We start from the raw sequence: 6,094 nt of genomic DNA, 5'->3' as shown, positions 1-6,094 counted from the left end.
GTTGCGGGCTTTCTTTCCTTGCTTGCTTAATATGTGTAGGTTTACTATTAATATTTTATGTGTCTTCCTGAAAACAGGGGTATTAACAGAACCAGGGTTAAAACATAAAATCCTGTCTTCTAATGGAATAGTGATTTCAGATTTAGTCATTTGTAATGAAACTTTGAGTAACCAAGAATGTCATGAGAAAATACACACGTAGATTCTAGCTGCAGATTCCCTGTTGACTACTCTCAGATGACCTGAATTATGTAGGCAAATGACTCCAACCCCATCAGGAATGATTAACAGGAACAGAAGAAATAAAGAAAATAGAGTTCCTACATCTAAAACACCTTATGGCAATGCTTATTTAATTAATGGAAAGCCATGACAGCCTTACAGAGGGATGTCTCTTAAGCCCCTCGATATAGATGCTCCTTTATCTCTTATGGGATATTTAGATATAAAATCAGGACATGTTATAGTCTGATTTGAAGGTAAACATACAAGAGTGCAAGATTTTCCATTTCTTAAAGATTAGAATTTACTAAGTGCTGTAAATACTACCATCTACCATCTACCCCCAGAGAAAAGTTTCTCAATGTTAAGTTCACACAGTATAAGATGATGTCATATTATTGTTAGCTTAAACTGTATAGCATATATTAACCACAGCAGTAGTCACACAACTGAACTTGCTTTAACATGTATGATTAGTTAAGCAATATTAATATGTCTTATTGTTTAGTTATAAGTTATCACGAGTAAGCAATTACTAAAAATAATTAGAATACTTCATTGCCTAGTCTAGTAATGATTATACATGATATTTTTTATTATTTTTTCTTGTGATCTTTTCTGATTCTGGAAAAACGTGTGTAACTGTCAACCTTTTAATGTATAAAAAGCTGGCTGGGAAAAATAAAATTTAGAACTTAGCATAAATGACTTGAGTCTTTGTTGCTTTGTTCTCCACTGCTCCAATACCTACTCCATTACCTGAGACCTCTATGACCCCTCCTAGGGCTGGACCCTGGCAGTTTGGCATCCAATGTGTCACAGGTAAAAGATTAAAAGGATTTTTGGAGTTAGGCTAGAATTGTGCCCATGGTGCTGCAGATCCTTCAGTAGAAAGACTGAGTGAGGAAAGGAAGAAAATCACAGAAATCAGAAGTTAGTAGAACCCTCGGTAGAAAAAAGAACAAGTGAAAAAACATAGGTCATACAGAAAGTAGAGCGAGAGCTTTATTCATTGATATTGTTAATCATATGGTCACTAAAATGGGAAGTCCTATAACTTCTTGGCACCTGCACAGATTTTTTTCATTTCATGCAAGAAAGCTTGCCCTGGTTCTGCCAGGAAGGAAGCATTACTCTAGCTACTTGGAAATGCCTGGGGGAGGAAATGTAGGCCTATTATTTAAAGCATGGGACTGAACATGTGCCTGGTGATGCATTTGCTCTTTGGAATTTGTTCAGAGATACAAATAAACCCACACATGAAGTTATGTATTTAGGTAAAAAGGTTTCCTCTCCTGAGGAAACTCCATTACTATCTAAAACCCCAGATTATAAAAATATAGATGTGGATTTTTCCTCTGACTCAGAGGATGAAGGGAATAAAAAGGAGGATAAACTCATCCCTGCAGATGAAGAAGATTTGGAAGAAGTGGATGCTCGTTATCACAAGGAGGACTAGCCACCAGCAGTAGCTCTGGTAGTAGCCACAGCGAGTCCACCAAAGAGTAAAAAGAAAAAAGAAAGGCAATATGAAAGGCAAAATAGGATTTATGGCGGCTGTTGCTGAGGCACATTCAGCTGGTGAAATATGATTTGCATTTCCAGTAGTACTCTGTCGCATGGATGATGAGGTAATTTGGGAACCTTTACCTTTTAAAATTGTTAAGGAACTAAAAGGTACTGTGAAAGATTTTGGGCCTAATTCTCCTTATGTTATCTAATTGGTAGAAAATATTGGAGCAAATTAGATGACACCTTTTGATTGGCAACAGACTGCTCGATTATGCTGGTCAACAGGGCATTATTTGCTCTGGAAAACAGAGTATGAAGAGCAAGCTAAATTGACCATTCAGAAACAATTTACTGGCCAAATTAGAGGTCAATTAACTATATCCATGACTATGGGAACTGAAAAGTGGGCTGATCCAAAAACTCAAGTCAGCCTTTCAAAATTTGCATTAAGTAAAATTTCTAAAATTGTGGTCGTTGCTTGGCGATGGCTTCCTTCCACTGATACTAAAACCATGTTTCTCAGCTATCTTAAACAGGGTTCAATGGAGCCTTATGAGGATTTCCTGGCCAAGTTTGAAGAAAATATTTCAAAGATTATCATAAACCCAGAGGGAGCTCACATTTTACTGAAACAACTCTCCTTTGAGAAGGCCAACACTATTTGTCAGACTTTGCTGAGACCCATAAGGAGAACTGGAACCTTATCAGATTTTATTAAAACATGTATGGATAGCAGTCCTGCTCATATTCAAGGCATGGCAATAGCAGCTGCCTTGCAAGGTAAGATATATTCTCAATTTTTAAAGGGAGTTAACCAGGAAAATAATAATAGAGGCACTCCACCTGCAAGCAAAGTAAATTGCTTCTCCTGTGGTCAAACAGTACATTTTAGCAGGACTTGTACTCAAGGTCCACAAGGAGGAGGAAATATGATGCACACTTCCAGAATAGTGTGCCCTAAATGTCAGAAGGTTTTCATTGGACCAAAAAATGTAGATCTAAATTTCATAAAGATGGACTCCTATTGGAGCCAATTCATCTCCTCCCGAGGAGCCTTCTATGACTCCAATAGGATCTACTAGGACTATTACCAAAAAATGGGTCTTGGCGCAAGGCCCAGGCCCCACAAAACAACTGGGGTTATTGGAGTCCAAACAAGAATCCTTTTATAGGACAACAGTCAATTATTTGGCAAGAGCAACCACAGGAAGCACTGGATTAGATCTGACTTGCTCTAAACATTTAATCATTATCCCTGAGTCAGAAGTGAATTTAATCCCAACTGGAGTATATGGCTCTCTGCCTAAAGGACATATGGGGCTCATTATTGGCAGGACCTCAGTGTCTAAGGCAGGAATACAAGTAATACCGGGGGTAGTTGACTCTGATTACAATGGAGAAATAAAAATTATGATTTACCCACATTTAAGAATAGTTCAAATTTTTCCTCAACAGTGGATTGCTCAATTATTGTTATTACCTTACTTAAGATTGCCAAATCAGATACTTACCCAGGAATGTACCAGTGGTTTGGTTGTACTAATACTGTGACTTGGATTCAAAAGGTTTCTAAACAAAGACCAATGAAGACCATTAAAGTACAAGGAAAATATATTAAAGGATTAGTAGATACAGGAGCTGAAGTAACTTGTATAGCAGCTCAAGATTGGCCTATGTCTTGGCCCACAACTAAATCTCCCTCAACCCTAGTGGATTTGGGGCTAGCCTCAAACGTGGTTAAAAGTTCAGAAATTTTACATTGGACTGATGGAGATTACAAGGGAACATTCCAATCTTATGTAATACCATCATTGCCCTTTACACTGTGGGGGCGATATTTAATGAAAAAACTTAATGTTACCTTAACAGGTGAGACTCAGTCTTTGCCTTTTTCTTAGGGGCTGTTGTTCTCAAACAGGCTGATGCAATAACATGGAACGCAGGTTCTCCTGTTTGGGTGGAAGTATGGCCCATTACTCAAGAAAAATTAAATGCAGCCACATCTCTAATTATGGAACAATTACAAAAGGCACAAATTGAACCATTTAATAGTCCATGGAATACTCCAATATTTGTTCTGAAAAAGAAATCTTGTAAATTTGAGATCTACAGGATTTGAGAGCTATCAATGAGACTATGGAGAGTGTGGGAGCTCTTCAGCCTGATCTTCCTTCTCCTGTGGCTATACCTAAAGGTTCACATAATATTGTTATAGAGTTACAGGATTGTTTTTTACTATTCCATTAGCTCAACTGGATTTTAAAAGATTTGCTTTTAGTTTACTGTCACCAAATTTACAAAGACTATATCAAAGGTTTCAATGGAAAGTGTTACTGGAAGGCATGAAAATAGCGCAACTTTGTGTCAAATTTTGTAGATCAGGCTATAGAACCAATTAGGAAGAAGTATCCAAGATTGTATTTGATATATTATGTGGATGGTATTCTTTTAGCTCTTTCTTCGTTAGATATATTTTTTTTTTCTTTTCAGCCTTTTTATTGCGCGCACCCCCATCCTCTCAGTTCTTTCTTTGTTCTCTTTCTTTGTTCTCCTTCCTCTTCTTAGAGGAACTTACACTCCAATATATATATTACTGTAACCAATCAGCTTTTGAGCACGAGGGGAGAGCATGAACAGATACAGGCAGTAAATGCAGACATGCAGTGATCATGCACTGTCCACGAGGGAACTCAACCAATCCCTGGAACTTCCTCAAAATAATGTCAGTTGTTTGTGCAAAAGTTAACTGCTCTGGCTCACTGCCAGGTGCCATCTTAGCCTTACCTAGGGCCAGGGGTCCCGGGCACCCCGACAACCTACCACGGGGAAATTCACACATGATTCCAGAAACTCAGTTCAACTGCGTCACTGAGTTCACCAGGTGAGGGGAAGTGATTCCCATGGAGAAGGCTGTGAGACTATTGAGCCACGCAGAAAAGGCTGTCCCTGCAGCCAGAAGAGACACTGGGAAGTCAGGCCTCCAGCTCTTGGGAGACCGGTTTATAGGCTGTGCAAAACTGTGTGCTTTCCTAGTTTCCCAGTCTGTGAGATACAGGGGGGAACGCAGGTGGTGAACTGTGGGGAGAACTGTGCTCCTCACTGTGGGAACAGTCGTGGCCACAGTAGAAGACAGGCAGAGGCAGAGAGGGCTTTAGTCTAAACCCTTGGCTCCACAAGTGAGCACGCTGAGCCCCCAGAAAGAACCAACTTGCTCATTTCTTGTGGCTGGTTAATGTCTAAGGTCACCCTGATGTCTGCTCCAGAACTTTCTGTACTGTATGGGTCTTCCTCAACCATGAAAGGCAGTCATTCAGGTATTCTTTTCAGCATAACAACTGTTTGCTGGAGTTCGTGAACTTTTCAAAGCAATGGGGCTAATGACCCACCGCAGAAGTTCCAGTAACGTTGTGAAGGCATTGTACATTCCCAAAGATTGACAGCACTGTGACCGAGACCAGTCTTCTTATTTAGCTGAAGTTCTCAGTTGATCCCTAACCTGGGATTCAGGCACGTCAGGAGAAAGGAAGGTCCAGGTCCAAGGGCTTCCTGGGCTCTTGGGAAGAACTTTTAATCTGGGGCCGATGCCAGCACTGTCCCCCTGTCCTTGTCTGAGGTGGAAGCACTCAAATTCGGGGAAGACAAAACATCGGGAGCTGGGAACCTTCTCCTCGTGTCTGCACTCAGCCAAATTCCCTCTCAGCTGCTTCGTGTCTTTTCATGGTTTGCTGGTGAGTCAGAGCTGTCCCAGAGGACTTGAGTGGCACTTAAACTCTTGGGTATCAAGTGACTACATTTTCCACAACCAGAAGCTGGATAGTCCACAATGGCCGTCTGCAGGGGAAGGGCTAGAAGAACCAGCAGCTGCACAGTCCAAGAGACAGGAAGCCCCAGAACAAGAGGGATCAACAGTGCCAACCTAGACTTCTGGAACTCCCTGGAGAACCACTGGCAGAGCCCGCTTTGGAAGAGTGAAGCGAGAGTCCGGTATCCTCTGAGGACCGAAGCAGTGATCAAGAACCCGATCAAGAAGAACCGAGCTGCATCTGCATCTGCTTCCTTGGTCTTCCAGCTTTTATTCCATCCTATTGGGTGGTGCTCTTCGTTAGATATTTTACAAGAATTATTAAACTTACTGATGGAACAATTGGCATCCTGGGGCTTCTTAGCAGCTCTTGAAAAAATTCAGCTAAATCTTCCCTATAATTATTTGGGAAGAATAATTCATACTCAATGTGTTACTACTCAAGATTTACAAATTAGAACTGACAAACTGTGTATTTTAAATGATTTTCAAAAACTACTTGGTGACATAAATTGGATGAGACCTTAATTAAAAATAACTTCTGCTGATTTAAAACCA

This window comes from Sciurus carolinensis, unplaced genomic scaffold (genome assembly GCF_902686445.1).
Source record: "Sciurus carolinensis unplaced genomic scaffold, mSciCar1.2, whole genome shotgun sequence".
In the NCBI taxonomy this organism is placed as follows: Eukaryota; Metazoa; Chordata; class Mammalia; order Rodentia; family Sciuridae; genus Sciurus; species Sciurus carolinensis.
Note: the sequence above shows the minus strand (reverse complement) of the source record.